Genomic DNA, 17,960 nt, shown 5'->3' with positions numbered 1-17,960 from the left:
CTCCCCCCATGCTCTGAGATTTGCTTGACATCAGAGAGTAAATGTGCCTTGCTCTGTGAATTTGGGCTGAAGTGCAGGATGAGTCCCCCACTCACAGGGACACAGCTCAGGGACCCTGAATGTCCACATGGGGTGGGGAGAGGAATGAAAGGCTGGATAATCCCTCAACTCCGTGTGTTTGGCCTCTGGCTCTGGGCTCTGACCCACTGAGGGCAGAGGGTCCATCCTCCCAAAACTTTAGGGGTTGTTTCAGTGAAGTCCTGCCCTGCGTTTTTCTCCTCTCCAGTGGGCTGGGATTGTGACATCGGGCACAAACCAGCACAAATTGAGCTGCCTGGATTAGAGCTGCCACTGCTTAGGGCACTCAGAAGGAGAGTTTTATACATATTTGCCTTTCTCAAGTCACAGAGAATCATTAAGGCTGGAAAAGCCCTCCCAGCCCATGGAGTCCCAGCTGTGCCCCATCCCCACCTTGTCCCCAGCCCAGAGCTCTGAGTGCCACCTCCAGCCCTTCCTGGGACACCTCCAGGGATGGGCACTCCAAACCTCCCTGGGCAGCCCCTGCCAATCCCTGCCCACCCTTTCCATGGGGAAATTCCTGCTGCTGTCCACCCTGAGCCTCCCCTGCTCAGCCTGAGGCCGTTCCCTCTTCTCCTGTCCCTGTTCCCTGGAGCAGATCCCAAATCCCCCCAGCTGTCCCCTCCTGTCAGGGAGTTGTGCAGAGCCACAAGGGCCACCCTGAGCCTCCTTTTCTCTATATTTCACCCAGGAAATCTTCCAAGTCTCTTTTATCACAGTCTCAATACCCTAATCAGAACGGGACAACTGAAGATAGGGACAAGTTCACACAAATGTCCTGAAGCCTGTTGCTGCACCCTGGCTAGGAGTCAGTGCTGTGGAGCAGGTGGGGGCTGGAAAAGAGGCAGAAAACAAAGATTTTGCAGAAAAGACAAAATGTTAATTCAGCTCTAGGAGTGATTTTCTTTTTTAATATGAAACCTGTGTTTTAGGGAAAGCTGTGCCCTGGTGGGGACACCTGCACTGGACAGGCTGCACCAGGCAGCTGAAGTGTGAACACCTGCCCTAATGCCATGTGCTAGGAACAGGCCAGGCATCCTTCACACTCCCCTTTCAGTGGGTGGATCTTAGCAATAATCATGAAAAAATGAGTACAAGAGTTCTTGTGCTCAGAATCTGATGGTGGTTATTTATCCATCCTTACGGTGGTTGCTTATCCATCCTTCAACAAAACCTTCCATAATTGCCAAAGTGCTTTAAAGAAGGAATTACAACAGCACCACTGCTGCTCCCCTTTGGAAAGAGTGCAGGATAAGCAGCTCTGGGTTTAGCAACAAAGATCAGCAATGACAAGCTTTATCCTGGAAAGTCCTGGTTCTGTGGGAGCTGCACTGCCAGTGGGATTCAGTGCTTTTGCCTCCCTCAGTGCTGTGAGCACAGAGCACAGATGTCACATTTTCCATGCACACACGCAGTACATGTGTCACAGGCAGCTAAGGCAAAAAGGGCTGGGTTTATTTACAAATGTATCTCAAGCTCAGAACATAAATAAATTATTGACAGCAGATACCTGTCTGGTTCCTTGCTGCCCAAAATCTCTTCCTGCATAAATAAAAGCCTCATTCTCACTACAGATTGATTCCTTCTCCAAGAGCTGATTCTAATAAGAAAGATTAGGGTGGAGAAAACTTGTCTGTGTAGTCCCACTGCCTCTCTGCAGTGACTCCTGAGCTGAAATGTATTGTTAGCCTGCTTTCTGGGAAAAATCAAATCTCAGCAGACCACGGGAAATACTTGTTGAACTCTGAGTACCAGGGCCACTGAGCTCTCCTGACACAGGGGTGTGAAGCTGGGGCGCAAAAGGAGGGAGTGACAAACCATAAAGGCAGCCCAGGAAAGGAGACAAGAGCAGCAGAAAAGCACCAGCGTTAGGGGACAGACTCGAGGCTGGGGACAGATGGGAGGTTTGTGTCTGTGGCTGGGAGAGCAGGAGCAGGAGGGGGGGAGGGGAAGGGAAAGGCAGGAGAAGGGAGCAGCACTGACCTCCAGGGCTGCTGTCCCCAGGCCCCATCACCCCAGTGCTGACAAAGGGGCAGGGAGGAAATAAAATCAGGCTTTGGGGAGACTGCTCTGTGTTTTCAGATTTATAAAGATCACAGAGTCACAAGAAATAATTGGCATTGTGGCATCTAATAAATCTGACAGCACATAGCACTGCTGGCACAGATCCTGAGAACAATAATCACACTGAAGGATAATTTTTAGTTGTTGTCAATTAGACACTACTCAGGTACAGCAGTGGGGAACAGAGAACATTTGTTTTCTCTCTCATCTTTGTTACTGACAAAGATGAGAGATGTCAAACTTCAGACAAGTTTATTAATTAATTATAAATTAATTGCTTTGCACTTTTAACGAGTCTATTTATACCAACATATCTCATTCACGTTTTTTCCTGTACATTGCATGGAAAATCACAGCAAATTTGGGCTCATAGGCACCAACTGTTGCTGCTAAACAATTAAGATTAAAATTTGGATAACTTTTGGATTTGGGGACAAGGGCTCGGTGATTTTTTTATCAGTTCTTCAAAAAATTATGGTGGATTTTTTCTTAATGATTTTTTTTTATTAATACATGAATATGTATTTAATCAGTTCCTCTGATCGCTGAATACCATTTCTTAACCTCCAGAGGTTTTTATTTCTACTTTACAGGACAAGAAAAGAAGGGACCCTCAAAGTTTGATGCGTACATTCCAGTCTCCAACTCCTTCCTAATTTCTATTTATTATTAAACTTTACCTAAACTTTTTTTATTCTAAAGGTATTACAGTAAAAAAAATACATGAACTATATAGATTTCTGTTAATCAAGAATCAAATCCTTCAAGCCTATTTCAATCTCCTTGATTATATCAATCGAACTTCATTAAATTTTGAACTCAGCAATTCATTTGCTTACATCAAATTCTCAAATAATCACCCAGTTCATTATAAGTAGCCTAGGTATATCTGGAAACATCAGCTATCATTTTTTAAACCCTTTCATTTTTGGACAGAATTTGACTTGATTTTTTGATAGATTTTGGCTGTCAAAAGCCACCTGTAAATTGATCACATCCAGGTTTTTCACAACGAAAAATGTTCTTTCCGAGTGCATCATCCATTTGGAAAAGTGCTCAGAAAGATGTGTTTTGACTTGGACTTGCAAAAAAATCACTTGTCACATGGGCAAAGTTTGGGTAATATTTATTTAAATTGAATTACCTGTAATGACTTTACTCTATCCCACTTAAGTTGGCACTGTGCAGGTACCTGCAAATAATTTTCTTTTTGTTTTCATGAGAGCTTGAGAAAATTAATCCTAATTATTTTAAATGGACTATGCTGACTGTTTAATGTGCTGGTGCTCGAACAAAACACCTACACACCAGATTGCACAGAAAGAAAGTTGCCACTCTTTTTAGGCCCAGAGCTGGAATATTTGGAGAGAAGAGAGAGAACAGTGCAGGGGTGCAAAGCACCAAACCTCTACATTTAGAAGGTGTAGGAAAGAGATCAAACGGGAGTACCTGATGTGCAGCATTAACTCTCTTAGTTTGGGCAAAAATTCTTCATGTTAAGGAAAAAGTCATCAGGCAGCAATTTATGACAAATGGGGAAAGAGAGAAGAATCTGATTGCAACCAAATCTATATTAAAGTTAATGCATTTGTGACAATGAGTTTGCTTACAAAATATTTTAATTACGTTGTGGTGCTCACTCCAAGCAGTCTGCAAAACCATTATAATTCATCTCCTAATAATAATTGTAATATGATTTTCCAGAACTTTCCAGAGCCTCAAAAACAAGTCCTAATGCACCCTGCTTTTCAAAGCAAATACCACCTATATGTTCTGAGACAATAAACCGACATTCTTCACATTATCAGCACCCCATGTGCATTTTAAAATCAGATTAATGATGGTACCTTCTACCCTGGGAGTGCTCATAAATTTGTCTTGCTGCTTACCTGATGTTGCTCCCCAGAGCTCTTCTGGGAATTACAAATATCATATCTATAATCTGTTTTCACCATTTTAAAAAAAGCTCATTTATTTTATGAGTTCCAGTGCCAGTCGTGAGAGAGATGGGCTCTGAATTGGCTGTGCTGCTTCTCATTCTCCTTCAGGTGATCCAAATGAGAATTTCCTGCTTAGAAAGGATGATGCAAATTAAGGAAACACGGGAATTTATGGACAGGAAGACCTTATTGTGTGAATTACCTTAGAGGTGCTCCCTGGCACAGGGTGCCCAGAGCAGCTGTGGCTGCCCCTGGATCCCTGGCAGTGCCCAAGGCCCGGTTGGACATTGGGACAGTGGGAGGTGTCCCTGCCATGGCAGGGGTGGCACTGGATGGGATTTTAATCTCTTCCCACCCCAGCCATTCTGTGATTAGTAATGTACTGAAAAATTCATATTGCTTTCCTTCAACTCTAGCAATTAATGGCCTTTTTATAAATCTACATTTTGGCCTCAACAGCACCAGAAGCCACGGCAGCTTCCCCCTGCCATGTTCCCAGTCAGGCTGGGCTGACAACCAGACCAGAGCCCTTATCCCAGATGGAGCTGAGCACAGCCAGGGGCATTCTCAGTCCCCACATCTCTGTGCTGATGACTTCTCTCATGCCTGGCAACAGGCACCACAAACCAACCCTTCTGGCTTTTAATTCATCTGGCCTGGGTGTAGCCACTCATTGCAGAAAGAAAGTAAAGTCATAGAAGTTTGCTTAGATTAATGCTCATAAAGGGATATAAAAATAGAAAAGCAGGTGGTTTTCTTCTTTGACTTCGAGAATATCCAGACTGTGAAAATATGAAACAGAATAGAGCTTCCTTTGAAATTTATAAAAAATAAAGGACATATTTCTCTGTCTACTGTAGCAAAGAATATTGAGGTGAAAAAAAAATTGGACATGCTCTGACAAGGCAAACTCAGTAATTTCCTCCTGTGAACTCATGAACCTCCTGCAGCTGAGCTCCTCACCTCTTAGAACATTCTGACACTTTTAAAGGCAAGGAAGAACCACTACAAGATACATGAAAAAGAAGAAAATCTGTTCATTCCTTACAGATGGTAGTGGTGGGATAGCTCAATTTGAGTTATTTAAAAGCATTTTGGAACTTGGAAAACCAGGCACACCACAGAAATATCCTCTTCTTTTGCAGGAATATATCACATCTCAGTAAGTCTTCTTAATTTATGATTTGGTTAATATTGATGAGACCTCTTGTACCAAAATCAGTTCAATGGGAAGGGGAAAAGCTGCTGCTTTGCTTCCTTTTCGTGTAATTTCATGCATTTCAGCTATTCTTATGCTAAGGAATTGTAACTGAGAACCCCATGCAGGTTTGCACAGAGAGAAATCAGGAGATATCCAGCAATAAAAGCTGCTGCTGTGAAATCTAACAAACTACAGAGGTATTCATTAACTGCTTTTAGCTTGGTAGATTAAAGCCAGTAAATTAAAGCATGGATTTTAGAGTTGTCCCCACATTACCTGCTACTTTATCTCCATGGACAGGGAGTTGAAATCAAAACATGTTTCAATAACAATTTCCTTTTACTTGAGGAATTTCCAACTGAATCCATCCATCCTGATACTGACATAAATCCAATCTTCCCTCTAAGACTAAATATGCACCAGCAAGACTTTTTCTGACTCCTTTCCAGAGAAAATTCTGCCTTTTTGTGTGGGTTAGGAAATGTGTTTAGCTCTGACCTTCTGGTAAAATCTATAAAAAATCGAGCTGATGCTATATCATCTGAAATCTCTTGACTGTGCAATGGTCTGTAGGAGATATAAGAATTAAAAACTCTTCACTTGCACAGAAAATATGTTTGGATGAAATTGAAAAACCAAAACTCAGATACCGAAAAAAAAAAATGCAAAAAAATAATATTGCAAACTCAAAATCAACTTGATGGAGATGTAGAAGTGAACATTGGCCACTACATAGAACTAAAGTTGAGCACTGTAATTACAACTATATAGATAGAAGTATTAGGCAACCTTAAATGTCCTAGGTTAAATTACACTTTTGGAAGGTTTCTACAAAGACAACAGATTAAAATGTTCTCTAGAAATATTACTGAAGTTTTTGTGAAAATAATTCCTGTGAAAAGTGGCAATGTTCTGGTAGTATGGAAGCAGGTTTTTTTACAGTAGTTCATAAAATTATCCACAGTAATATTAAATAACTTGTGCATTGTTCAGAAATCATGGAAGTCTTAATTTCTCCCCATTTTTGCACAATATTACTAAGTTCAAAGCCTTGCCATGTGGACCAACTTTATACCTCTAATCTTTTTCAGCTTATATCCTTGAGGAACTGGATCTCCATCATGTAATGGGAATTTTCATAGGTGCACCTGAACCACCACTCACTCCCATTAGCCAAGAATCCCAAGGATCAGCAATTTAATGCTGGACAATTTAAATGCAACACAAATAAATAGATTGAAAAAAAGACAGTACAGGCTGGAGCACTGAAATTTCCCTTGTGATCAAGAAAAATACAAAAATGAAGCAATTCTGATATTTCCTTCAGAATTTGTCTTCATGCAGTTTGGGGTTTTTGCATTTTATCCAAATCATTGAAAAAAATCATATTATGATTCTGACCTTTCCTTGTTGTGTTTATTATAAAGTTTTCCATTTTTTAAATCCATTATAGCTGTTAAGTACAATACATCCTAATCAGTTGCAAAGAGACCCAACAACAACAGCAGGTGAAAGCATTAGAGAAAATAAAAAAGTGATGGCAACTCTCTGCCTATATGAAACTTTGGGGTTTTTTAGTGCTCAGTCAATGCTTTGTATGTCACTAAACTGGACCAAAGGGCACCAACTTTGATATCAACCACTAAAAATTACTGTCAGACTGAGGCATTAAAACCATTTGCCCATACAGAATTCAGGCGGGATTAACAACTTTGCTATAGAAAAGAGATTTCGCAAACACGCATCTCCATCACTTACCATATCATACAATTCCCCATGGCATTTTATGCTGGCATTTGTCATGCAAATCACAAACTTGGAAAAAGATGCCAAGAACTGGAGTCTTGTTTCCACTGCCTTCTCCAAGTTTGCCTTTCCATTTTCTTACGTAGCCTGAAAATTATGAGCCTTGGCTGTTATAAATGTGAAAATTATAAAAGTCACAGGAGTTGTAAAGTAATTTTTTGTAAGAGTTCACTATTGCCCTTCCTAATATATGAATAGCATTTAAAAAAAGAGGAAGGAGAGAGATAAATCAATATCTATAATTTGAAATTATATTGTTATTTTAAGCACAGAACAGCAAAGCACAGCACCAATATAAATTGAAGACTCAAGATAGCAAGAAATATTAACATTAGAGATATTAACATTAACAGAATATGCTTTTAAGCATTCTCAGATCTTTAATAAAATCATTAATCTCAGCTCCAAAATGTTAACATATTCTACACAAAGTTCATTGGTGACATAATTTGCTAACTCTCCTTCTCCTCTTTCTCACTTGGTGATTTGTCACTTCAGTTCTACTGAGAGGAAAAGCAGCAATGCCTGAAATGCAGCACAATTGGAATTAGTGAGAAGCCAGGTCTCATGCTGCTCATGTTTTCTTTTAGCCTTTTTATAACCATCTGCTATTGGTACTGTTTGGTGCTCTATTCTCCTATGGTAATTAGAAACAGTGTCAGTCAGGTTGTTGTTAATTAGAAAAGGTGACAATAAGGTGGTTTCTTCTTTATAACCCTGGACAGTCATCCTGACTTCTGTCATAAACTTCCCTTCCCTGGCAGGGTGGGCAGGCCCTGGCACAGGGTGCCCAGAGCAGCTGTGGCTGCCCCTGGATCCCTGGTAGTGCCCAAGGCCAGGTTGGACACTGGGACAGTGGGAGGTGTCCCTGCCATGGCTGGGGTGGCACTGGGTGATCCTCATGTTCCCTTCTAGCCCAAACCAGTCTGGGCTTCTGTGATTCCATTCATGCTGAGTTTTCTCTGTACAGCCAATTGAGTTGCTATTCTTATTAAGTAATTTTATCTTTCCCCAAGCCTGTCCCCATTTTTATTTTTTTAATTTTTTTTAATTTTTTGTTTCCTTTGAAAACTCTTCAAGACATTTTTTTTTTTTTTTTAAACTCTGTGTGGCAAAAGATAAGTTGTAAACGCCCCAAAGCCCTGGTTGACTCAGGTCACCAGCTCAAACAGCTTGGTCCAAAGTCTGCAAAGTTACACATTACTACAGAAACTATAATGATATGGTTTAATCAATAGGTTGTTCTGGATTTCCCCAGAGTAACCATAAATAACATTTCTCCCCAAATTTTCTACATCCTGACACTAGAAGGATTACTTAGATCTTTACAAATTTCAGACTTTTAGTGACACCAGACCTACTTTCTATATTTTAATTGCTGAATGTCGCCAAAATAAATGGTAGTTTCAGAAAGAAAAAACATTTTCTTGCAGGATTTAATCTCCTGAACTGGAAAATCACTGGGGAGTTCCAGCAGTCCAGAAGATGTGGAGCTGAAGGGAGCACATGGGGATGGCCTCAGGATGGTGCGAAACAGCCACCAACCCTTTCAGATCAAGAATCGGGAGTGAGTTACAGACAAAATTTCTGTTTATATCATTGTCTCCACTAATTTTTCCCCACATAAAGCTTGTTTGGTATTTAATATCTCTTATACCCTCCATAGGGTTCAATAGTAAATGGAAAATAATTAAATAATTCCACTTAAAAGTTGACAAGTTCACCTCTTCCCACACAATTTGGGAAACCCAGAGTGATTTGAGCAGATGAAGGCCCAGACAAGTCCTGTACCAGCTGGTGCCTTGTTCTGTGAGGCAGTGCCATAATTGACAATTATCCAGTTAAGAACTAGATTTTCACATCAATTTTATTTTCTTAGTAAGCACCAGATCCTATATGTATATTTAATTCCATATAGATGTTGAGTCCAAAATCATATTCATTTAATTTCCATCGATTTCTACTCTTCTTTATCTAATGGACAGCTCAGAATGGCTCTGGTTATTTTGCCAGGGACTATTTAGACGGACAAATGGCAATTCAGCTGATTTTCTCCCTTGACTGCCAGTTGCCAAGTGCAGGTTCCACAGTTTTTTCCCTGCAGCATGTAGTAGGAAGTGAACATAAACAACCGACTTGGAGTAGGCTGAGAAATTTTGCCATCTGGCAAATAACTCACCCACAACCATTCTCTGCTGGATTTCACTACATAAAAATACAAAATTCCAAAATAAATAACCCATCCCTTAGAATTAACTATCCCTGGGGAAAATGCTTCAAATTATTTTTCCCATAAGTAAATATGAACATTTTGCCCAGAAATCAATATCTGATTATGTGTGCACACACACATTCATCTTCCATGCCTCTGGAAATAAATAGAGATGCTATTTTGGGGGAAGAAAAAGATGTCAGCAGGTTTCCTAGGACTCAATAAGGACATTAAGAAAGCCCCAGTGATTCCTGTGACATCTGGCACAGCCTCTCAGAGCACAGGGGGCTGCGTGGGCTGAAGGAATTCGGGGCAAAAGGGAGAGAACTATTCGGGGTTTACAAAGCACAGCAATGTAACAGCTCCTGCTTGCAGGAGAACAGCAGGGTCCTGGTTTAGAACCCCGTAATGAGTGCATTAATCAAAGGAGAGACCTGTTCAAGCCAACAAGAGGCAATATCTTGGTACTTTTTTTCCATTTCTTATGTTAAACACACAACAGTTGTGTCACCTGAAGACATTCCTTTGTTTAGTTTGTGCAGGCACAGCCAATTCCAGGATGAAATCCAAGCCCTCCAAAGTGTCAGTGACTTTTCTATTTTCAACCTACACTGATTTGTTTTGATAGAAATCTGTTTACTCTGCCTCCGTAATATTCTTTATGGCCACGTTCAGGCTGAAGCCCCTAATTTAAAGTGACATTACATTAAGGTCTAATTCAAACAGGTGCCAGTAAAGAGCAGAGATGGACAGTCTAAAAAAATCTCCTTTGACAGAGGTTTACTGATGGGTGACCCTACCTCAGCTCATTTAGGAAAGAAAATTGATCGAGTTAAAAAAACTAAATTGGTTTTCATGGCTCTGTATGATACAGATAAAAAAAATTGTGTGGTTAATTCACAGTGTACTGTGGGTACCAGTTGAACCAGCCAAACAGGAAAATTTGGAAATACTTTATTTTTTGATTCACCTTGTTGGATGTGTGGCTTTCTCAACCTTTTATAGTCTCTATCCCTCCCCTGGTTGTTGCATTTTCTGCCTAAGAAAAAAAAAAGTTGTCCAAATAATACATATGACATTTAGCTTCATAATTTGCAATTTATTACCTCTTCCTTAAAAGTGTTTTATGCCAATTATAGCATTTTAATTAACAATTATTATCCATCTCGATGATTTGTATGTAATTTAAAAATATGTGAAAATTAATATATTATTTTTAACAGAGATTTCCAATTAAACATGGAAAAATATTTAATTAGTTTAAAATTATTAATGAAAGCTTCAGTAGCATAGAAGCTGAAAATGTCCCAAAACTAGAGAGGATCCCTAAATTCTATACTCATCAGTGTAACCACAAGCTCCTGGAATTTTAGATTTCTGTCCTCATGGTTGCCTTTGATTGCTTTTACAGATTAACCCAAACAGGTAAATTCAAATTATTAGGTTTAGAAAAATCAGATCCAAGTGAATAAGCTGGAATTCTTTGCTGATGCAACTTTTTCAGATTTGGGAATGGCGTTTGAGTCCATGTAAAGCACTGACTTTGTGAACAATAGTAACTTATATTAACTCTTCTGCCCCGGTCATACACTTTTCCAAAATCCTGACAGATCCATGATCCTGCTACATCTCTTGACTCCAGATTACCAAAGACATTTCTCCTTTAGCTAATAAGAACCTCTTCTTCTGGTATTTCCCCCATCTGATGAAATTCCAGGAAAATTACTGAAACATAGCACAGCAGAAATAAATCAGATACAAGAAGCACGTGAGAGTGTGGAGAGCTCTGATGAAACAGCAGCACACGTGGCTGACAAAGCCTTTGTCACACGGTGATGTGAAGGTGCCTGATCCAAACTTTGACAAGCCATCACCTGCCAGGTCTTTAGGAAAGAAATGTGATGAGCTGGGAGCCCCTCTCTGTGCTTCCTGTGCATGGCCTGACCTCTGGTGAGAGGAATGAGCAATCCCCCTGAGACACACACAGTCCAGGAACAAAGATCTGTATCCAGACACATTCCTGTCAAAATAATGGGAGCCAGGCAGTCACTGGAATATTGAACTGCGCTCCAGTGCAGCCAGCAGCCTGGGCTTGTTTTCTAAAATCAAGGTTTTCAAAACCTTTGAGGACTATCTTACATACACGATGTGAGTAGAATCATTACATCTTTTGAAGAAGAGTATATGAGAAATTAAAAATTAAACCAGGAGTATAAATAAATAAATAAATAGAGAGTTAAATAAATAAATAAATAGAGAGGTTATGCAACAGCTATCAGAATGTCTGGTTTTACACACTAGATGCACTTACCTTTGAGGATTTTTTGTCAGATTCATTCTTTGATGAATAATGAATCAAGTACAATTGCAATCTTCCTTGTAGAGTTCAAAATGTTGCTGATATCTACCTTTTAACTCTTCTACACAGTCACAGAGTAAGATTTTAACTGCCAATATCAGATGTCTTTTTATTTTCTTCACCTGCAGCGATCACACATTTTATGAGCTCCTTATTTTCTTTGCCAAACTACCATAATTTGATGAACCATATTCTAAAACATGATAAAAGTGTGAATGTGGTCCTTGAACATTACATGCTCAGAATATGTAGCATCAAATGCATATTCAAATATTTTAAATACTAATTTTTTCAATAAGTTGCCATTAAAAAGAACCATTTTAAAATAAAACTCCACAAACCTATTTCCCAAGTTGTTTCTGTCATCTCCCAGGCACCACTTCAGTTATGTAAATTGCCAAGTAGTTCAGTTTGGGTTATAATCTCTCAGTATTTTTCTCCAAAACATTTAAAATAATTACAGTCCTCTGCTAAATTGTTCTCCATGCAGTTTCAGTTATATAAGAAAGAATCATTCATAAATTCTCAGATTACTTATTTTCTTCAAAATTTGTCTCAATCTTTCATGACAAAAGAACATTTCTATTCCATTTTGAGAATGCTTAAGAAAAACAGCAGGTTTCTGATCCTCCTTTTATATGCAAAATCCAAAGTTCTTCAGAAGAAAAATGCAAGTTTAGCAGAAAAGAAAAAAAAGTTACTTAAACCACTGCCCTAATAGAGAACTGAGACATTCCTGCCCCTTCTCCTGCTCTGACTTGGGGGCCTGCAAAGCTGTGTCTCTAATACACTCTCACCCCTCTATCCCAGCTCTAGTTCTGCAGGGATTTTTTTCCCCAGTTCTCAAATACTTTACTCCAGAAGTGCTGCCACTGCTGTTGCTGGGCCCAGCCTTGGCCAGGGGTGAGTCTGTCCTGGAACGGGCTGGAATTGGCTCTGTCAGACATGGGAAAAGTTTCTGGATGTTTCTCTCAAAAGCCACACCTGTATCCCGCATCCCTTCATACTCCCTGCACCCCCCCCAAAAAAAACCCCAAAAAACAAACAACCCTGCTACACCAACCCAATAGAGCACTTGTGATTCATTTGATAGTTTAATTTTTCACGTTCCCAAGAAGAAAATACTTCATAGCCACACAACTCTGAATTTCCTCAATTCATTTCCTAGATCAACAGAGCAAAATCTCTTGCAGAAAGCTGCCAGAATATTGCTGCTGGGCTTTTGAACATGCCTGAGGAGGAGTGGGAGTGCCATCAGTGCTGGCTACTGGAGAGGTGGCTCTGCGGGGCAGGTTGCTTCCTCCTCCAAGTCAAACACCATCCAAAATACATCCTTCTGCCAGTACATAATGGATTGGATTTCTGACACTCCTGAAATATTTAGTCACGGATGTCTTTAGGTGGTTCTGTTGTTCTTTGGAAGACACCTATAGTCTACTTATCATTGCTCTATGAACTGATGATAAGACATCTGAAGTGGACATTATTTTTTCTGTTCTATCCTATTCAGTTGGAAAATATTTTAAATAGCCCATTATTTTTAAATGGACATTTCTCTCACCAAAGTGGAAGTGGTCTTACAGAGATCACTGGACAATATGAATGCTCTGCCTCAGTAAAGCACAAAACCTACAAAGCTATCTGGAACTTGTGAGCAAGAGGAATTTCATCTCCCAGCTTGGTGATCTATTGAACATCAAAGTTAGTGTTTATCCACGTGTGGCATAATGCTGAAGTCTTTGGGGAAAAACTAATGATGTGATTAAAGCATTTAATAGCACACCTGATGTGGAGAAGGGCTTTGTGAAAGTATCTTTTAAGTATTACCCTTAAAGACGTCTGCTGTGCCCAGAAATGGAAGCTCAAGAACTTTCTGAGCACAGCTTTTTATCCTCAAAAGGACTCCTTGCTGATACGTTGCATGAAGTAGCCATCTTAAGAATTAAATCTAATTACTATGTTTTAAACAAAACTTTTAAAACAAATTATCTCTATTGAGGCATTTTTAGCAGTGGCTAGGTGTATCTTCAAAAAAGGACAGGTCCATTCTAAGTGTCCAATGAGTAGACAAATTGCTTAAATCCAGGCCTGTTGATAGTGTAAACAACCATGTCCCCAGGCAGACTGGTCAGTAAGGAAAGGCTCTCAGGCCAAGGATTCTTCAGGAATTTATTGGTCTGGGGTGATTCTCATACACCTGCCTTATGTGCAGGGGCTCCTTTCTGAGCAGGATGAGGCTGCAGGTGCCAAATTCCAGTCTCAGTTCAGCAGATGCAGCTCTCTCTGGCTTTAATTTTACCCCAGTTGTTCTCTGTGGAGGCCCATGGGCCTGCCACTGCTCTGCCTTCAGCCTTGCTCTGGAGATTGACCCTTGAATGGGATGTCCCTTGAATGGGCTGTGATTAGCTTATTTCAACCCTCCTGGAAGGATGCTCCTTAGGTTGGCACACCTTTTCTTATCATGCTGAGCTATCCCCGAAAAGCTTCTGTTATCTCACCATGCCCTAGTACCCATGGTAATCCTTTGTAACCCATTGGTCTTTCCCCTTTGGTACCACCCTTGCTTTCCCCCATAAAAATCCCAGATTTCCCCCAGTTCTTTAGGGAGCTGTCGTCCCTGGCTCCCTTTGCACAGCTGTTGGATATTAAAGGAATCTCTGTGGAATCTGCTATACGACGCTCCTGTCTCTCTGTCTCTGAGTCGGCCTGGGATAGCCTTGCAAGCAGAGCTGAAATTGCTGAGCTGAAAGCACTGATCACTTGTGGCCACAGGCCACAGCTTGCTGAGGTGTATCCCGCAGCTGGGAGAGCTGCCAGAGACCCCCTAGAAGGCAGTCCCTTGTGAGACTCTCTCTGGGAAGGTTGGCAGCTTTCTGGGTCTGGAGCATCGCATCTCCACGGACCCCCTAGCAGTCAACAGTTCTGGTGATGACAAAATACCACGATCAACACTTCCTGAATCCCAAAGGACTGGCAACAGATGAGTTTGCAGCAAATATAAATTGATAATTAACGCTCTCCAAATTCCCTAGTGAATTCAGACCAGTGAACCATTAGAATGTTAAATATCTTAACTTTCCTTACTCAGTTTGTCCTTTGACAACCTGAGAGGAGTTTATTTAAAACAAGGGATGTGAATAACTAATGCTACAAAGAGTATTGGGATTATCAGTGACAGCAATCCTGAGGAAAGCAGTTCAATCTCTATTTAGTTTACGGCTTGATTTCCTAAGCATTTATTCCAACAGCAAAGACTGGACCATGTTGCAACATATGCCGTTAATTCTCAGTGGTGTGTTTTCCTTTTGCACCATTGCCTGCTTGTTTAGCTGCTAGCAGGCAGCAGAGGAATACACAGCACAGAGAAAAAAGCATTTTATCCCGAATAAAACAGAGAGCCCTAAGATAGGCTTTGCCTTCAGCCAAAGGCTGGGCACCCTTCGTGTGTTTAGAAACAAATTAACAGGGAAAAAATATATTTATATGTGTGCAAATACTTGATTAAACTTCACATCCATTATTGCATTATCCACACTAAAAATACCTTAACCTTAATTCTGAGTATATTGGAACTAAGTGGGTCTTCTGGCTGTAAATTAGTGTTAAAAGATAACATGTTGGAAACATGCAGAGCAGAACAGTACAAAATATATTATTTTTGATGTGCTGCATACCTGTGCTATGACAACATATTCATCTGCTGAGACAAGAGAGTTGACTTTCAGAAAACTGCAATGAGCATCACTGACAGTTAAGCCTGACCTTTGAAAGGAAATACCAGGCCTTTCATGTTCAAGACTATATTTTGAAAGTCAATTAAAGGAGGAAATAAGGAAAGAGTGACACTAACATGACAGCTGTTGAGGAGGACATAAACAAACATTTGCCTTTGACAGCAGAAATCTAGAGTTTAACATTTGAAGACTTATTAGCAATGAGAAGTAAAAGGTCTGTCTGTGTACTCTGCATCACTGAGATATCAGAAACAGCTTTTAAAGGAACTTAATTTGAAAGAGATGCATTTAACTATCAGATGGCACAACAGTAGCATTCCTAATTCAATGGATTTGGGACATGAAATCGCATGACTGTTTTTAAAAAAATTACTCGTTTTGAATTAAATAATAGAGAATAGAAAGGTTAAAACTCATGTAATGGAGATAACAGTGTTTGAGAGCAAAGCTCTCTGGGAAAGAACACTGACATTATTTTTTCTAGAGTAGCACTCCAGAACTTTCACTACCTCCCTACAGACTACCCAAAAACTTAAAGCACAACAACAAAGAAGGCAATGGACTTTCTGTTTGCAAAATCTGCAGGCAAATCTCTACAGGCAAATGCCATGAGCTGGCAGAAAAAACCTGGGGAACATAAGACTCAGCCCATGAAGATAATCACAGAATCCCAGGATGGTTTGGGTGGAAGGAACATTAAAGGTTATCTCATTTGCAGCCTCTGCCATGGGCAGGAATACCTCCCACTGTCCCAGGTTACTCCAGCCCCAATGTCCATCCTGGCCTTGGACACTGCCAGGGATCCAGGGGCAGCCACAGCTGCTCTGGGCACCCTGTGCCAGGGCCTGCCCATCCTGCCAGGGAACAATTCCTGCCCAATATCCCATCCAGCCCTGCCCTCTGGCACTGGGAGAATGCTACAATAGGTCTCATCTTAAATTCCATTTAATAAGATTGCCTTATTTCACTAAAGACATCAGAACAGAAGCAAAGATGAAAGATAATATTATCTTCTCCCTCTTCCTCCCCTCTCTCCACCCAGAAAAAAATCCAAACATTCCTGTATGGATTTAACCTTTCTGTAGCTCTACTTCTAAGATACTGGTAAAAAAGACTGAAGTTTTAGATTGGCATGACTCAATCAACTTCTGGGAGAGATACTGAGCCTGAACTGCTGCCAGATCAATTGTTGTTGTTGTTTTTGTTGTTGTTGTTATACCTGGCTCTGCAGGTTTGTACTTCTAATCAGTATGCAACAACAACAGGAGATCCCTGAATTTTCTAACTGGATGGTCTGGGTGGGACCATAAAAATAAAGCTATTCTGTCTTCTTGAAAGCAACAGGAATATACACTACAGCCCATAAAGGGTTCTGTTAGCAAATCAAAGAAGCTTCACGAATGGACTCACCCATTTCCAGCAGCAGGTCTGCAGCTGCACAGGGATGCTCAGTGAAACCTTATCCCACCCTCCTGGAGGAAATAAAAAAAGCTTTGAGGACACCAGCACAGCACATGTCTAGATCTTCTGACCCCAATTTGGCCAAGATCTAAGAGGGAACAAGTGGTGCTGGTCAGAAGGCAGCTGGACTTGTAGACTGACAGATGTTTCATGGTGTGAGACAAGCAGTTTGGCAGAGAAGCAGAACTCGCCCCACAGCAAAGTGCTCCATCGCTGACATTTTCAGAAGCGCTATCTACTTCCAGCAGCTCCAAGAAATCTCCTGGAAGATAACAAAAAAACCTTTTCACTTTTTTAGTTTCTCAGCCATCTTCCCTCAAACTGTACACGTACGAATACTGAGGTAGAAAGTGCTTTTATATTGATTGTTTTTCCTCTTTATATTTGACAGCTGGAGTGTTAAAACAGAATTTCTGAGTAAATTAATGCAATAACAAAATTACACAGGGCAGCTGTTTCAGCTATTTCCACAGAGCAATGCTCTTTAGAAGAGCTAATGAATCTAATGGAATCTAACAGACACTGCCAAAGCAGCAATAAGTGATTTAAAATGTAGGGGAAAGTCTCATACAAACAGCCTCACCAAGCACTAAATGAAGTAACATGAAACTCTTGGGGCTTCTCACTCTTAAGAAAAAAATCAGATAGATCTCTGTTCATTTATTATAGGGGTGCCCATAAGCTCACTCCAGTACAGGACCTGTTAAAATTTCTATTATCCTTCTCATTACTTGTTGTAAATAAATTTACAAGTTAGCCCAGTTCCACCAAAAAGTTATTGTTTGTCAGTTGATAAATTGTTAATTGAGTTAATGTTGTTAATTGAAGTTCCACCAAAAAGTTATTGTTTGTTAATTGATAAATTGTTAATTGAGTTAATGTTGTTAATTGAAGTGCCCCAGTTCAGCTGTAATGTTGGTTCCCCTTATCCCTAGATCCCTTGATTGTGTACCTCCCTTTTATCCATTGGGTATTGCTGCTGCTGTTCCGGCATGGCACCAGAGGAGGTGACATCATGGGACTTATATGCAAAGTGCAGAACTAAGGAATTATGGGTACCATTCGGGTAAATAAATCCCCTATAAAACGAGCCAGCTGAAGTTCC

At 40.4% G+C, this 17,960-nt stretch overlaps 1 long non-coding RNA gene across 1 annotated transcript in view; it reads right to left on the bottom strand.

Moving 5' to 3' along the window:
• LOC148222305 (uncharacterized) overlaps nt 1-16,917 on the bottom strand; it is a 70,979-nt gene extending 54,062 nt beyond the window's left edge. Inside the window, exon 1 of the long non-coding RNA XR_015806158.1 lies at nt 16,805-16,917. This is a non-coding gene — a long non-coding RNA (uncharacterized LOC148222305). The remainder of the gene's footprint in view (nt 1-16,804) is intronic.
• Nucleotides 16,918-17,960: the final 1,043 nt, after the last annotated feature.

This window comes from Sturnus vulgaris, chromosome 12 (genome assembly GCF_052056855.1).
Source record: "Sturnus vulgaris isolate bStuVul1 chromosome 12, bStuVul1.hap1, whole genome shotgun sequence".
Taxonomy (NCBI): domain Eukaryota; kingdom Metazoa; phylum Chordata; class Aves; order Passeriformes; family Sturnidae; genus Sturnus; species Sturnus vulgaris.
Note: the sequence above shows the minus strand (reverse complement) of the source record. Positions and strands in the feature narration are given on the sequence as shown.